Raw genomic sequence first — 18261 nt, forward strand, 5'->3', positions numbered from 1 at the left:
CACACACTCACTGCCGTCACCATCACACTGCCCACCCACACACTCACTGCCCTCACCCACCCACAGCCCACCCACGGACCCATTCCCCTCACCCTCCCACTGCCAATCCAAACACTGCCCTCGCCCTCCCACTGCCCACCCAGCCACTCACTGCCCTCACCCTCCTACTGCCCTCACCCTCCCACTGCCCACCCAGTCACTCACTGCCCTCACCCTCCTACTGCCCTCACCATCCCACTGCTCACCCAGTCACTCACTGCCCTCACCGTCACACTGCCCACCCACACACTCACTGCCCTCACCCTCCCACTGCCCACCCACAGACCCATTCCCCTCCCCCTTCCACTGCCCATCCAACCACTGCCCTCGCCCTCCCACTGCCCACCCAGACACTCCCTCCCCTCACCCTCAACTTCTCAGTGCCCACCCAGTCAGACTCTCCTCACCCACACCCTCCCATTGCCCATCTAGTCACCACTGCCCTGACCCTCCCACTGCCCATCCAGGTATTCACTCCCTTCACCCTTGCCCTCCCACGTCCCACCCAGACTGTCACTCCCAACAACCTCCCACTCACACTCCCATACACTTCCTCCTCCCTCCCACTCCCACTTCTATTCCCGCTCTTAGTCTCACATTCCCATTCCCCTTCTCTCAAACTCCCATTTCCACCCCTGCTCTCCCTCCCACACTCACCCACACTCTCACTCAAACGCACACCCACCCTCACTGCTGCCACGCTTCTCCTCACTCACTGTCATCCACACTCCCATCTTCACGCCCCTTTCATCACCCTCACACTCCAATTCACACCTTCACACTCATTCACCAACACTCCCATTCTTATCCCCTCCACTCCCACTGCCAGCCCTTACACACCTTCACAGCCGTGTTTCTCCCTTGCAAAGTCTCAGTAACTGAGCATGCACAGCCCAGAGGATTAAGGAATCTCCAATGTTCATACTGCCTTTCAGGGAAGACCTTTCCCTTCATTTCAGTCCACCAATTCAGCCCTGTCATCCTGAGACAGTTTGAGACTCTAATCAGGGCGACAGGACTCTCAATGTCCACCTGTCAGTGCCTGTCAGAAACCAGCAATTTCATTGAAATCACCTCTCATTCTTCTAAAGTGTACAAAAGTAGGGAGCTGTGTACTGTTAACCAGATCCACCTCATTCCAAATTTTATCTACTCTCCCCAGCTTCATGGCAGGGCTGGGGAAACATCATCACTTGTATTCACACAGCTTATTTTATCGTCTAAGTTTGTACTGCCAGCAAATCAGATATACAAGTCATTAACCTAAGTAGTCAATGTAGAAATGACTGAAGTCATGACATTAATCCATGTGACACCCCATTAGTTGCAGCCTGTCAACTTAAAAATGACTGGATTGTTTTCCAAGTCTGTTTTCTGACAGTTAATTCATCTTCCATGCGAGCTGTTATAATGCCCACTATCCCAGAATCCTTACTTTGTGCCTTTTCATTTAGCATCTAATCAAATGTCTTTTCAATATCTAAATATATAAATTCACTGCTTCTCCTTTATTAACTCTGCTCAAAATCCTGTTACACTTGAATTTACTGGCATTTGTCTGAAGGTTGATGTCAGTTAACAGGCCTGTATTCTCTCTGTCTCTCCTTTTCTTAAATATTAAACGTTTCAATCATTTAAACATTTACACAATTGCCAAATTTTCAATTCACTGGGGCTGCTCCAGAATCTGGAGAATTTTGACAGATCCAGATCAGTGCATCGACTAATTCTGCAGCCACTTTTTTCAAAATAGTCAAACCATGAGCTGCTGGAAATTTGTGATCAGAGATAATGGGAACTGCAGATGCTGGAGAATCCGAGATAATAAAATGTGGAGCTGGATGAACACAGCAGGCCAAGCAGCATCTTAGGAGCACAAAAGCTGACCCAAATGGTCTAGGCCCTTCATCAGAGAGGGGGGATGGGAAGAGGGTCCTGAAATAAACAGGTAGAGAGGGGTAGGCGGATCGAAGATGGATAGAGGAGAAGATAAGTGGAGAGGAGACAGACAAGTTAAAGGGGCAGGGATGGAGCCTGTAGAGGTGAGTGTAGGTGGGGAGATAGGGAATAGGTCAGTCCAGGGAGGACGGACAGGTAAGAGGAAGAGCAGGTTAGAGAGGCGGGGACAAGCTGGGTAGTTTTGGGATGCAGTGGGGGAGGGGGAGATTTTGAAGCTTGTGAAGTCCACATTGATACTATTGGGCTGCAGGGTTCCCAAGTGGAATATGAGTTGCTGTTCCTGCAACCTTCGGGTGGCATCATTGTGGCATTGCAGGAGGCCCATGATGGACATGTCGTCTCAGGAATGGGAGGGGTAGTTGAAATGGTTTGCGACTGGGACATGCAGTTGTTTATTGTGAACTGAGTGGAAGTGTTCTGCAAAGCGGTCCCCAAGCCTCCGCTTGGTTTCCCCAATGTAGAGGAAGCCACAATGGGTACAGTACACCACATTGGCAGATGTGCAGGTGAACATATGCTTAATATGGAAAGTCATCTTGGGGGCAGGGATGGGGGTGAGGGTGGAGGTGTGGGGGCAAGTGTAGCACTTCCTGTGGTTGCAGGGGAAGGTGCTAGGTGTGGTGGGGTTGAAGGGGAGTGTGGAGCGGACAAGGGAGTCACGGAGAGAGTGGTCTCTCTGGAAGGCAGACAAGGGTAGGGATGGAAAAATGTCTTGGGTGGTGGGGTCAGATTGTAGATGGCGGAAGTGTCGGAGGATGATGTGTTATATCCGGAGTTTGGTCGGGTGGTATGTGAGAACGAGGAGGATCCTCTGGGGGCGGTTGTGGCGGGGGCGGGGTGTGAGGGATGTGTTGCGGGAAATGCAGGAGACGTGGTCGAGGGCGTTCTCGACCACTGTGGGGGAGATGTGGCGGTCCTTGAAGAACACTGACATCTGGGATGTGCGGGAGTGGAATGTCTCATCCTGGGAGCAGATGCAGCAGAGGCAAAGGAATTGGGAATAGGGGATGGAATTTTTGCAGGGGGATGGGTGGGAGGAGGTGTATTCTCGGTAGCTGTGGGAGTTGGTGGGCTTGTAATGGACATCAGTTTCTAGCTGGTTGCCTGAGATGGAGACAGAGAGGTCCAGGAAGGTGAGGAATGTGTTGGAGATGGCCCAGGTGAACTTGAGGTTGGGGTGGAAGGTGTTGGTGAAGTGGATGAACTGTTCGAGCTCCTCAGACCGTGTCTCCCGCATTTCCCACAACTCATCCCTCACACCCCGCCACGGCAATAACGCCCAAATAGAATCCCCCTAGTCCTCACATACCACCCCACCAACCTCCGGATACAACGCATTTTCCTCCGACACTTCCGCCATCTACAATCCGACCCCACCACCCAAGACATTTTTCCATCCCCACTCTTTTCTGCCTTCCGGAAAGACCACTCTCTCCGTGACTCCCTTGTCCGCTCCACACTGCCCTCCAACCCCACCACACCAGGCACCTTCCCCTGCAACCGCAGGAAATGCTACACTTGCCCCCACACCTCCTCCCACACCCCCATCCCAGCCCCCAGGATGACTTTCCATATCAAGCAGATGTTCACCTGCACACCTGCCAATGTAGTATACTGCATCCACTGTACCCGTTGTGGCATCCTCTACATTGGGGAAACCAAATGGAGGCTTGGGGACCGCTTTGCAGAACACCTCCACTCAGTTCGCAATAAACAACTGCACCTCCCAGTCACGAACCATTTCAACTCCCCCTCCCATTTCTTAGACGACATGTCCATCCTGGGCCTCCTGCAGTGCCACAATGATGCCACCCAAAGGTTGCAGGAACAGCAACTCATATTCCGCTTGGGAACCCTGCAGCCTAATGGTATCAATGTGGACTTCACCAGCTTCAAAATCTCCCCTTCCCCCACTGCATCCCAAAACTACCCCAGCTCGTCCCTTCCTCTCTAACCTGTTCTTCCTCTCACCTATCCCCTCCTCCCACCTCAAGCTGCACCTCCATTTCCTACTGACTAACCTCATCCCTCCTCCTTGACCTGTCCGTCCTCTCTGGACTGACCTATCTCCTCCCTGCCTCCCCACCTACACTCACCTTTACTGGCTCCATCCCCGCCTCTTTAACTTGTCTGTCTCCTCTCCACCTATCTTCTCCTCTATCCATCTTTGATCCACCTTCCCCTCACTCCCTATTTATTTCAGCACCCTCTCGCCCTCCCCCTTGTCTGATGAAGGGTCTCGGCCCGAAATGTCAGCTTTTGGGCTCCTAAGATGCTGCTTGGCCTGCTGTGTTCATCCAGCTCCACACTTCGTTATCTTGGATGCTAGAAATTTGTCAGCTTTCAGTCTTGCTAATTTTTGCAATATTTCTTCATGGAGTAAGAATCAAACCTGGGACCCTGGTGGTGGGACGCAGCAGTGCAAACCACTTAGCCTCCATGCTGCCTCATTTTTCTTTTCTAGCATCAATTACTTTAAATTTCTTACCGTTTCCAGTATTTGATTTTTGTCTTCCACTGTCACTAAATATTCATTTAAAGTTCCTGCTGTCCCCTTGGTTCAAATTATAATTTCTCCTGTCTCAGCCTTTGAGACCTATGCTTACTTTTGCTAAATTATTCCATTTTGCATGCTTGTAGAATTTCTCACAATTCACTTTTATATTCAATGTTGCGGTCATCCTTTGTTGGTATCTAAAACTCTGCCAGCATTCAGCCTTACTGCTCTTAGCAATCTTGTTAATCTCATTTTTTTTTAAAACCTTTCAGTTAGCTATTTCCTCATGGAGAATTCAGTTACCAGTGGAATATATATTTATACAGAATTATGAATTATGAAATGTTTCGTGCTTGTTATCTACCATCATAACTTTTAATAAAATTTCACAATCTGCCTCTAGCAACAATGCCTCAGAGGAAAAAAGATCCTTTCCCTACCTTAAATGGGAGATCTCTTATTCTTAAATTGTGCATCTGTGGTGATTGTAATGAGGTCAGCCAGATCAACCTCAAAGAATATGAGCTCCCTGGTAGGGGCTGTTACTCTGGTCCAATCAGGGAGCCCTGGCTGACAGATATAAACAGGAACGTCGGGAATTCTGTTCACTCTAGGACTTGGCTCAGAGGGAGCTCAGCCAGTGTCAAGGACTCTTCACATGCAAATAAAGGGTAGCTTTCTGGCAGGATATCAGTCTCTTATTTCGGTGGCAACAATAGAAAAGCATGTTCCTGAAGAAATTCACTCACAACAGTTGTCTTTGAGTTGGAGTAAGCATCTCGGACATGATGCTCTAATTTGAGAAGCTTGACTCATTTGATCCTGCCATCAAAGTCTGTACCCTGTATGTGGAAAGAAAGGGTTTATTTTTGTTCCAGCCAAGAAAGCAACGAATAATTCTCCAAACAGCTTGTTGACTCGCAGCTCTCTTGGCTATTAGGAGTCTAATTTTCCCTGAAAACCTTTCAAGATTTGGCGGATTTAGCTAAAGAATATTATGACCTCCAGAGTCCTCTAATTCGGACACTTTCAGTTTTACTCGGCAATTCGAGAACCAGGGGAATTGGTGTCGGGATTTTTGACTCATTTAAGATGACTGGCAGTGACCTGTGACTTTGATTTAACCCTGAATGAGATGCTGAGAGACCATTTGCTATGTAGGATTAATGGTGTAACCAGGCAAAAGTGCCTACCAGCTGAAGCCCAACTGGACCTTAAACAGACACCACAACTGGCTTTTTCATTGGAAAATGCAGCAAGTGGGACGTATGAGTTTCAGGGTGTTCCAATGGAAATGGACATCCTTGCCAGTCTAGCTGAGTCTGGGGGACACTACTTAGTGAAGGTAATTTCATAGCCTCACTCAGGACATATCCTGAACAGAGGGAGACAAGGTCAACCCACTGCAAAACCCCAAAACAAAGCCAAGCCTCAGCCAAACAGATGAAATTTTCTTCAGGATCTGGGCCAGTAAGCTACTGTAGTTGATGAGATCCCCGTAGCCAATCAAATATATACAACAAAAGAAATATGGACAGTCAATGAGAAATGTGATATGCAATGTCAATTAAATACATACTGTGAACAAGATGTGTGCAGGCAGTGGAATATGTGTATCAAGTGGGCTATGAACAAGCAGTACAGTCTGTACAGCCAGTAGAATATCTTTAGCCAGTGTGATGTGGCCATGCAATGGGATATGAACACTCACTAGGATATGCATCCAGTGGGATATGAACAGGCGTGGGTTATGTATAGCCAGTGGAATATGTATAGTCAGTAAGACATGTACAGGCAGTGGGGTATGTACAGGCAGTGGGGTATGTACAGGCAGTGGGATATGTACATGCAGTGGGATATGTACAGGTGGTAGGATATGTACAATCAGTGGGATATGTACAGGTGGTAGGATATGTACAATCAGTGGGGTATGTACAGGCGGTAGGATATGTACCGTCAATGGGATGTGTACAGGCGGTAGGATATGTACAATCCGTGGGATATGTACAGGCGGTAGGATATGTACAATCAGTGGGATATATAGGGTCAGTGGGATATGAAGAGCTAGTGGGACATATACAGGCAGTACGATATGTACAGTCAGTGGGATATGTACAGGTGGTAGGATATGTACAATCAGTGGGATATTAAGAGCTAGTGGGACATGTGCGGGTGGTAGGATATGTACAATCCATGGGATATGTACAGGCGGTAGGATATGTACAATCAGTGGGATATGTACAGGCGGTAGGATATGTACAGTCAGTGGGATATGTATGGGCAGTAGGATATGTATAGGCAGTGGGACATATAGGGTCAGTGGGATATGAAGAGCTAGTGGGACATGTGCGGGCGGTAGGATATGTACAATCAGTGGGATATGTACAGGCGGTAGGATATGTACAATCAGTGGGATATGTACAATCAGTGGGATATGTACAGGCAGTGGGACATGTACAGGTGGTAGGATATGTACAATCAGTGGGATATGTACAATCAGTGGGATATGTACAGGCAGTGGGACATGTACAGGTGGTAGGATATGTACAATCAGTGGGACATACAGGGTCAGTGGGATATGAAGAGCTAGTGGGACATGTGCGGGCAATAGGATATGTACAGTCAGTGGGATATGTACGCGCAGTAGGATATGTACAGTCAGTGGGATATGTACAGGCGGTAGGATATGTGCAATCAGTGGTATATATAGGGTCAGTGGGATATGAAGAGCTAGTGGGACATGTGCGGGCGGTAGGATATGTACAGGCAGTGGTATATATAGGGTCAGTGGGATATGAAGAGCTAGTGGGACATGTGCGGGCGGTAGGATATGTACAGGCAGTGGGATATATAGGGTCAGTGGGACATGAAGAGCTAGTGGGACATGTGCGGGCGGTAGGATATGTACAGGCAGTGGGATATATAGGGTCAGTGGGACATGAAGAGCTAGTGGGACATGTGCGGGCGGTGTGTTATGCTTAACCAGCAGGACATTGAAATCAGACACAACCAGAGTGTATTTTGTACCTTTGCCAACATCAATACCTTTTCCAATTGGCATTTGCCATGGAGCAGCATTGATTTGTTAGCTGACTGGGGGACAGAAAATTGTAATAAATAAAATGATTTCTTGCCATTGATGTCGTGAAACTTCATAGGGACTGGAGGTGTCTCAGATGTTTTCTACACAAACTCAGTGAGTTTGACTATACCAGTTGATTAATCAGTCTGTGAGCCAGCACTGCCAATTTGGCACAAGTTATGAGACATTAAGTTATTAAGTCTTTGCTGGTTCAACTAGCCAAGGTTTGGTTTTATTATTTCTGGTGTTTACTTCAATCCAGTTCAATTCTATCTCCACTTTGTTGTGGCAGTTTTGATGTAACTGAATAGCTTGTTAGGCCAGAGATAATAGAAACTGCAGGTGCTGGAGAATCCGAGATAATAAGATGTAGAGCTGGATGAACACAGCAGGCCAAGCAGCATCATAGCAGCCGGAAGGTTGACATTTTGGGTCTAGACTCTTCCTAGGCCCAAAACGTCAGCCTTCTGGCTCCTATGATGCTGCTTGGCCTGCTGTGTTCATCCAGCTCTACACCTTATTATCTCAGCTTGTTAGGCCATTTCAGAGGGAAGTTAAGAATCAAACACATTGCTGTCAGTCTGAAATAACATGTAGGTCAGACCAATTAAGGATGGCAGATTTCTCTCCCTAAAGGATATGACCGAACCAGTGTAATCAGTGCAGCAATGCGCTGTGTTTATACAGTGGGCCATGTCTAGACAGTGGAATGTGGGTAGACAGTGGACTGTGGGTAGACAGTGGGCTGTGGCTAGACAGTGGACTGTGGGTAGACAGTGGACTGTGGGTAGACAGTGGACTGTGGGTAGACAGTGGGCTGTGGCTAGACAGTGGGCTGTGGGTAGACAGTCGACCATGTCTAGACAGTGACTGTGAGTATACAATGGGCTGTGGGTGGACAGTGGGCTGTAGGTGGACAGTGGGCTGTGGGTAGACAGTGGGCTGAGGATAAATAGTATGTTGTGAATGGACCTCACACTTATTCACATTAAACTACATCTACCAAATTTTGGCCCATTATCCTAACTTGACTGTATCCATTTGTAAGTTTTTTAGTTCTTCATGGCAACTTATTTTCCCACCAATTTCAGCATCATCTGCAAATGTGCTTGTATTGCTCTTCCTGCATGTAAGTCATTAATATAGATTGTAAATAGTTGGGGTTAGTTGAGAACCAAACCTAGTGGTACCCCACTAGTTATGGCTTGCCAAACAGAAAAAGCCCATTTATCCTGAGTCTCTGAATAGGAAGAGATTAGGGGGATATGGGCCAACTGCTGACAAATGGGACTAGATTAATTTTGGATATCTGGTCAGCATGGAAGAGTTGGACCCAAGGTCTGTTTCCCTGCCACACAACCCTATATCTCTATAACGCTGCTTTTTATTGGTTGCCCTGTCCTCTATCCAAGTTAATAAATGATCCCAAGCCCAATGTGATATTACCTTACATGTTAACTTTTTCTGTGGCACCTTATCACATGCTTTCTTGAAGTCCAGCTATATTACATCTGTAGAATCCCTATGTCCACATTGCTTATAACAAGGTGATATCAACAATAGTGCTTTCAGCAGCACTCGCTCAGCAGTAACAGACTCACACTATACTAGCCCCACTCAGCTCCTGACTGCATTATTGTAGTCTTAATCCAAACATAGATAAAAGAACTAAATCCCAGAGAATGGCAGGTAGGTGACTGCCATTGACATTAAGGCTACATCTCATCGTGTGTGACATCAAGGAATCCTGGCAAAACTGGAGTCAACGGGAATCAGGGGAAAACTTTCTGCTTGGTTGGAATCTCACCTGACATGCGGGAAGATGGTGTGGTTGTTGGAGACCAGTCATCTCATTGGGACAAATTTCTTTGGACAGAGACCTAGGCCCACAGTTTGTCAGCTGCTTCATCAACGACCTTCCCTCCATCATAAGGTCGGAAACGTTCACTGATGATTACACAATGTTCAGCCACATTTACAACTCCTCAGATACTGAAGCAATTTATGTCCAAATGCAGCAAGATGTGGACCATATCCAGGCTTAGGCTGAAAAGTGGCAAATAACATCCCCACAACTGCCAATGACCATCTCCAATAGGAAATCTAATTCCCTCGCATGTGTCAATGCCATTGTAATTTCCCCTGATTCATTTAACCATAATCTGAGATGCCAGGGTCTCAAATTTAAAGCGAATGTAACTTTGGCTTCTGTAACATCCCACTGATGATAATACTGATTGATTTTCTGGGTTCAAAACCAAAGTTACAAAATATAGGCAATTAGCAGTTTGTGAGGACTTTCAGACAGTTTATTCAGAAGCAGCAGGTTTGATGCGATGCATTATTATTCAATGAGACAAAGAAAGGAAATACCACCCATGACAGATGAGAACATTTTAATGATCCCAGAAGTGTTCCTGAAAACCATGGACTCCTCAAATTTGCACTGATGGTGTGTTCATCTTCACAGTCCTTGAAAATCTGAAGCAATGTTCTTCCTTTGAACTCCTAATCTTCTCCCAAGAAGGTGCTGGCATGTTCCACTGTGCTCTCCATCTAACTCCCTCCTCACTGACCCGCGTTAATATTCGCCATTGTGGAGCCAGCAATAAATACCATGCCGATCATTTGTCTAGACCCTTTTGGCCAATCGTCACAGCACAGCTACAAATGACGTCACAATTATCCCTTGCTCACCATCCTCTGAAAGTCACTTTAATTCCTCCTAAGAGCAAAATAACTTCCTATTTTCCAGAACAGTGCATTGATAGCAAATATGTTTTCCATTAATTGAAGGGTCAATAACAAAGGGGCTTAATTTTAACGTGAAAGGCAAGCGGTTCAGAGGGGATTTGAAGGTAAGTTTTTCACCCAGACGGTCTGGAATGGACCACCTGAGAGTAGCTGAGGCAGGAAATGACACAACTTTTCAAATACTCATGCAAGTATTTTTTATGTCTGAGTATTTGAAATGTCATAAAATTCAAGGCCATAGACCTTGTGCAGAGAAGTCAGACTAGTGTAGTTAGTAAAATATTTTTGGCAGCCGATGAGCCAAAGAGGCTCTTCTGTACTGCACATTTTCATTGTACCAGGTAAAACGCAGCTACCAGTTCAACAGAGCATCATGGCCTCGATGATCCCGGTGATTCTTAGGGACCTGTTTTTTTTTGTACTTTTCTCTTTCTTTATTAGAAACGTGGAAAGCTAGTCATGGCCGCAACAGCAGTGAAACAAGACCCCATGCTGCACAGTGAATATTAGGAAGCTTCAGTTGTAAAGGGAAGCCAATTTCCAACAGTGTGGGTCACCACGTGGTAAAGCAGCAGGAATCCCTTGGCTCTGTGTGCTTGGTGTTGAGTCACTGTGAGATAACTTGCTGCAGGAAAACTTGCAGATGAAAGAACAAGTTGTTGTCAGGTCATTTTCAATTCTGCTTTGATGTGCGACTGGTGCAACAGGACTGAACAGGTTGAAATGTTCTATTACAGTGTGGAGCTGGAGGAATGTCAACTTTCCTGCCCCTCTGATGCTGCCTGGCCTGCTGTGTTCCTCCAGCTCCACACTGTGTTGTCTTTGATGCCAGCATCTGCAGTTCTTGCTATCTCTTCAAATGTCACATTGTTGTTCAAAAATGGAGGCAGGAAACAAATAAATATTGAGGATCCAAGACAACAAAGTGTGGAGCTGGCTGAACATAGCAGGCCAAGCAGCGTCTCAGGAGCACATCGATAGCTCTCCTATTTTAATGTTTCTAAAAGAGCTCCACTACAAACTTAAATCAACAGGTCACTATTCCCCTTCTTTAGCAGTAATGAGGCTGCAGTACTGACAGTCTCCCAGCGCTGTGTCTGACTGGCTCAATGGCTTGCACTGCTGCCTCACAGCGCCAAGGACCTGCGTTTGATTCCAGCTTCGGTGGACTGTCTGCATGGAGTTTGCACATTCTCCCCATATCTGTGTGGATGTCCTCTGGGCACTCTGGTTTCCTCCCACAATCCAAATATGTGCAGGGTGTTTGGGTTGGCCATGCTAAAATACGCATGGCGCTAAGAGATGTGAGGGCTATGTGTGTTAGACATGGGAAATCCAGGGTTAGGAAATGGGTCTGGGTGGGATGCTGTTTGGAGGGGCAGTGTGGACTTGTTGGGCTGATTGGCCTGTTTCCACACCGTAGGGATTCTATGAAGCTTCAGAAGATTCTAATCAACAGCTACTCAATTTTCACTCTTCCCTGAGCAACTGAGTGGGTCCCCTGCCCACACTGGCTGACTCCGACACTTCCAGCACCAGCAGCTTTTATATCCCTCACCTTTATCGATATTCATCTCATCTGGAATCACGGTCACCTGCTCACTTGTCATAGTTTATGGGAGTCACCACAGTAAAGGAAGGAGATAAGCAGACCATCTATGGTCTCTATAATAAGGAATGGACTGATGGTGATTGAGAGAAGTATGTGCCAGGCCCTTCTAGCAGTGAGACGGCATAAGGCAGCCTGTTCACATGAGCTACAGAGACTTGGGGCAGAACCTTGTGCTGTTCTCAGCAGTGAGAAGAAAGGAAGACAGGGAGTTTCATTAAATGGTGTTACATTGGGAGTTTCACTGGGAGAGAATTTCACTGGGAGGAGTTCCGGTGGCAGTGAGTTTCACTGGGAGGAAATTTTTAAGGCAGTAGTAGATAGAGTCTTGATAGACTGGGAGGAGGAAGTGAAAGTTTATCAGGGGTAGGCAGGAATGTGGAATAATCAGATCAACTATGATCTTGTTGAGTGACACAGCAGGCTTAAAGGGTTGAGTGGCCTACTTCTGCTTCTACTTTGGATGTTTATATATTAGAATGATCTCATGAGGGAGGCTTTTGGAAAGTCAGGTATATGGTATCAAGAGCATGTGGGATCAGGGTCAGGAGGGACATAGTGATGTCAGTGGGCATGGACTGAGAGTTGAGAGCAGGCATGTCAACATCCACTCCCACATGGGCCTGTCCCAATCACAGGATAAAGTCCCACTCCATCATTCTCATTTACTTTATTATCGAGATATCGCTGTAAAGGATTGCCTTCATAAATTGACAACTGGCCTTCATTCTGTCACAACGTCACCAATTGAAAAAATTCCATATATTTTGATTCCTGCTTTTTGGCCTCGACCAGATGTAGATAACTGGGCTGGATTTTGGTTTTGGGCCAAGACTGAAGGCCTTTTAATGTGGCAGAGGGACCCAGGCCTGGAATCAAGTCCACATTTTCAACAGAACCCTTCGTGCCGTCAGGGGGAAAATCCCAAATTCAGCAGGATTTATTGCATCTTTGAACATTAGTTACTTCAACAAAATAACTCTGGGTCCAGAAGTGTCAACGTTAAACAGGTAAATCCTGTAATAGGGTTCAGGATAATGGGGGAGGTCATACATTTACAAGGGAGAGAGGAATGTGGAAGTTGGGAGGGTGAAAAAGGTGGGGGTACTTGCTGGTGTTAGGTGCAGCTCTGTGGACGCTAAGTACCAGTGTAGCTGGGTACTGATCAGAACATTAAAATTAATAAGGAGGAGGTATTAGATGTTTTAGCAAGTGTAAAGGTGCATAAATCCCCAGGACCTGATAAGTTGTATCCCATGTTACCATGGGAGGCAAGGGAAGAAATTACTGGGGCCCTGGCGGAGATATTGATACTCTGCTGGTCACAGGATGACTGGAGGATAACTAATGTGGTTCCTTTGTTCAAAAAAGGGCAGCAGGAGCAGGTCAGGTAATTGTGGACCGTTACTCTGACGTCAGTGATAGGGAAATTATTAGAAAAAAAATCAGAGATAGCATTAATCAACAGTTGAAAAGCCAGAGCTTATCAAAGATAGTCAGCACAGATTTGTTGCAGGGAGATTCCATCTGACTAACTGAATTGAGTCGGTGACTAAATATATTGATCAGGGTAGAGCAATTGGACTTCAGTAAGGCCTTTGACAAGGTCCCATGTGGAAGGCTGGTTGAAGATACTGCGTCCAGTTCTGGTCGCCATATTATAGGAAAGATGTGGATGCTTTGGAGAGGGTTCAGAGGAGGTTTACCAGGATGCTGCCTGGACTGGAGGGCTTATCTTATGAAGAGAGGTTGACTGAGCTAGGTCTCTTTTCATTGGAGAAAAGGAGGAGGAGAGGGGACCTGATTGAGGTAAACAAGATAATGAGAGGCATAGATGGAGTTGATAGCCAGAGACTATTTCCCAGGGCAGAAATGGCTAGCACGAGGGGTCATAGTTTTAAGCTGGTTGGTGGAAAGTATAGAGGGGATGTCAGAGGCAGGTTCTTTACGCAGAGAGTTGTGAGAGCATGGAATGCGTTGCCAGCAGCAGTCGTGGAAGCAAGGTCATTGGGGTCATTTAAGAGACTGCTGGACATGCATATGGTCACAGAAATTTGAGGGTGCATACATGAGGATCAATGGTCGGCACAACATCGTGGGCTGAAGGGCCTGTTCTGTGCTGTACTGTTCTATGTTCTATGTTCTATGTTGTAAGATGCAAGAGCCCAGTGTGATCCAAGGTGCACTGGTAAACTGAATCCAAAATTGGCTTGCAAATAGGAGGTGCAGGATGGTAGTGGATGGTTGTTTTTGTGATTGGAAGCCATTGACCAGTGGTGCATCACAGGGATCGATGCTGGAATCCTTGCTGTTTGTTAGATACATTAATAACTCAGATGTGAAGGTAGAAGTTAGAATCAGTAAACTTTTTAAGTGACACAAGAACTTGGGGAAAATAAAAACACAATGAACTGCGAATGCTGGAAATCAGAAATCTCAGCAGGTCTGGCAGCATCTGCGGAGAAAAGGCAAAAGGAACATGTTGGGTCCAGTGCCTGATCTTTAGAACTGATTGTAGCTAGCAAAAGGTTGGTGTATATGCTAGAGAAGGGGTGCGGGAAGGGGGACCAGAGTAAACTAAAGGTGAAGATGGAGCCCGGATAGAGAGAAACACAATCGGGCAGACAAAGCACAAGGTAAAGGTCAGCCTGGGAGAAGGAATAGCTGCTAGTGCAGGCCATTAGTAGCTGACAATGAGTTGTTAGTTGTAGCAGTCCATGTGATGACTGGTGTATTGGGATGAGGGTGAGGAGATGGGAGAAGGTGGTCAGGCCCCAAAATCATGAGCTTGAGTCCAGAAGGCTGCAGAGTTCCCAAGTGGAAAATGAGGTGCTTTTCTTCCAAAGCTCAGCTTTGCTGGAGCAAGCCTGAGACAGAGATGCTGGCCAGGGTAAAAGGCAGGGTACTGAAATGGCAGCCAACCAGAAGCTCAGAGTCATTTTGCAGACAGATCATAGGGTTTCTGCAAAGTGGTCACCAAGCCTGGGTTCATCTCCCCAGTGTGTGTGGCATGGTGGTTCAGTGGTTAGCACTCCTGCCTCACAAGCCAGGGATCCGGATTGAGCGCCACGCACAGGCCACTGTGTGGAGTTTGCATATTCTCCCCGTGTCTGCGTGGGTTTCGTCCCACAGTCCAAAGATGTACAGATTATGGGTTGGCCGTGCTAAACTGCTCAGTGTTCAGAGATGTATAGGCTCTGAGGATTAGCCACAGGATACGAAGGGTTACAGGGAAAGGGTAGAGGTTGGATGTAGGGGGAATGTTTTCTGGAGAGTCGGTGTGGACTCGATGGGCTAAATTGCCTGTTTCCACATTGTAGGGATTGTATGTAGATGAGACCACATTGTGAGCAGCAAATACAGTTCACTAGATTGAGTGGAGTGAGGTAAATTGCTGCTTCACCTGGAAGGTGTGTCTGTGGTCTTGGATAGCGAGGAGGGAGGAAGTAAATGGGCAGGTATTACACCTTCTGTGTTTTCATGGGAAGTGGAGGAGTGGATACCAAGATTCCTGGAGGGAACAGTCCCTGTGGAAGGCTGACAAGGGATGGGATGGGACTATGTGTATGGTGGTGGCAGAAATGGCAGCTAATGATCCTTTGGATGTGGATGCTGGTAGGATGGTAGGTGAGGCAAGGGGGGATCCTGTCATTATTGGGGGAGGGCCAAAGCATGGGAGATGGGTCAGGCACAGATAAGGGCCCTGTCAACCACAGTGGTGGAGAATCCTTGGTTGAGGAAGAAGGTGGACATTCTGGAGGCCCCTTTGTCAAAGCTGGCGTCATCAGAGAAGATGCAAGAGATGGAGGAAATGGGAGAATGGAATAGAGTCTTTACAGGAAGCAGGGTGTGAGGATGTACAGTAAAGGTAACTGTGGGAGTCGGTGGGTTTGTAGTGAATATTGGTGTCTGGTCTGTCCCCAGAAATAGAAACACAGATGTCAAGGAAGGGAAGAGAGGAGGAACAAAGAACCTCGGCGTACAAGTCAATAGATACCAGCACAGGTAGACAGGGTGGGGAAGAAGGCATATGGATGCTTGTCTTCATTAGCTGTGGGTTAGAATTTAGGAGCAAGGAAGGCTTGTTACAACTTTAGAAAGCCCTGGTTAGGCCACACATGGAACGCTGTGTGCAGTTCTGGTCACCACTCTGTCTAAGGACATTATAGCACTAGAGAAGGTGCGAGTGGAGGTTCACCAGGATATTGCCTTGGATGGAAAATCACAGTCATGAAGAGAGACTGGATAGGCTGGGTTTGTTTTCCCTGGTGCAGAGGAGGCCGATCAGATTGAGGTATATAAAATTATGAGGAGCTTGGGGACAGTAGATCATGAGAATTATTTCTCCACAGCAGATGTGCCTAAGACTGAAGGGCATAAGTTTTAAGATGAGGAGTGAGTGATTTACAGGAAGTGCGGGTTGCAATCTGAGGAAAATATTTTTTACTCAGAAGTAATTCACCTGCTGAGTTTCTCTACATTTTCTGATTGGGTGACACAGTGATTAGCACCGCTGCCTCACAATGCCAGGGATCCGGGTTCGACCCCAGCCTCAGGCAACTGTCAGTGTCTGCGTGGCTTTCCTCTGGGCACTCCAGTTTCCTCCCCCACAGTCCAAAGATGTGCAGGTTAAGTGGATTGGCCGTGCTAACTTACCCATATAGTGTTCAGCGACATGTAGATTAGGCGGGTTAGCCGTGTGAAACGCAGGGTTAGGGGGATGGGTCAGGGTGGGATGTTCTGCAGAGGGCTGGTGTGGACTTGAGCTGAATGACCTGTTTCCACGCTGTGAGGATTTTAAGTATCTCCAACATCCACAGTAATTTGCTTTTGCTACCGATATAAATGTTGGCAAATTTACAAATATTAGTCTGACAGTTGACAGAACAGAATTCAGTCTTCGGCAGGGGTAAACCATTATAACATTCAGTACCTGAGTCATGCCCTCTGTCTCGAATAAGAGATCTCCATTTTGGTCTCCACACTTCCTTTGAGAACTTGTTTCCTGATAATATGTCCAAGCAAAGCTTTTGGATTCCCTTTTTGTTTGTCACCAATTTATTCACATTTCTTCCCTGTAATGTTGTCTTTCTCCATTCTCCTTAATCATCCAGGAGTTTGGGCTTTCATCATGCCCCTTTTCCCTACCTGAGGGATTCTGCCTGGACTGGGTCTGACCGCTGTCCTCTAATGGTGGCTTGTTTAGCAAGGGTTCACTTGTGACCAGCCCTCCATGTAATGGCCCTCCATGCACACTCCTGCAATAATCCAGAAAACCTCCTCTCAACACACACACACACCAACACACACAGAATCACTCCCCTCCCTCACTCTTGCTGGAGCATGTTTCATTTGTTCGGTCATTAAGATTAATGTGGACACACGCAGAGGGTGTGGTTTGGGAAGAGTGTGTCAGTACCCAGAATGACACTAACACCACAGCATAAACCTCACTTCTTATGATCACATCTTCGCTGCATTTGTCGGTAATATTGGTTTAGTCAGAGTGAAAACGTGTAATGTTGTAATCACAGTCTAACACCACAAGAATTGAAGCACTGGCCACTTCTGAAAGTGAAGTGTTCCAGGAGCGACATCTATATTTGGCGATGTGTGGAGTTTGCCCAGTGACTGCCTGGATGAGACTGAGAGGGTATGGGCTGTCACCAGAATGTGGTCAGTGTGAAAAACCTCTACCCTTCACTGAACCACTCACTGACCTGGAGCGGGGAAATTCAGTGGGACACAAGAGGCTTAGAGGGCAAAAGGAATGAAAAGACAGGAGTCTTCGAAGTAGCAGTGGCAAGAACATAGAACTTAAAGCAACATGGATGTTAAATGTGAAAGTTTTTAGGCTTAAACTGCAGTGGCAACTGCACGAAGATGCATTTTAAACCTTCCTTGTTAGAATGCCTTTAAGTGACATTGATGGTGACTCACTGGGGGATCAGAGTAACAATTCATGATATTCAAGCCTGAAAAGCTCCAAATGGTGTCACGGCTTCTGCAAGTTTTGAGCCACGTGGATAAGCTCTGAGAAAGTTGCAGGCTCCTATCTAAGCATTTATTGTTCCTGGTGCCTTTCATTTCTAAGGCAGAGGATGGAGTGCAATTAAGTTAGTGTAGAGGCCTCGCAGATCAGAGGGCTGGGGTAGGTTAAAGGGATCAGGATGGGTGAGACTGTGGAGGGATTTGAACACAAGAATGAGAATGTTTAGCACAGGAGTGATGGTGAACAGAATTTGATGAGATCGAGGCTCAGGTTTACTGAGAGTGGATTACAGGATGTTGGTCGTGGATTATGGGATGTTGGTCAGGGAG

Source organism: Stegostoma tigrinum, chromosome 21, assembly GCF_030684315.1.
Source record: "Stegostoma tigrinum isolate sSteTig4 chromosome 21, sSteTig4.hap1, whole genome shotgun sequence".
Taxonomy (NCBI): domain Eukaryota; kingdom Metazoa; phylum Chordata; class Chondrichthyes; order Orectolobiformes; family Stegostomatidae; genus Stegostoma; species Stegostoma tigrinum.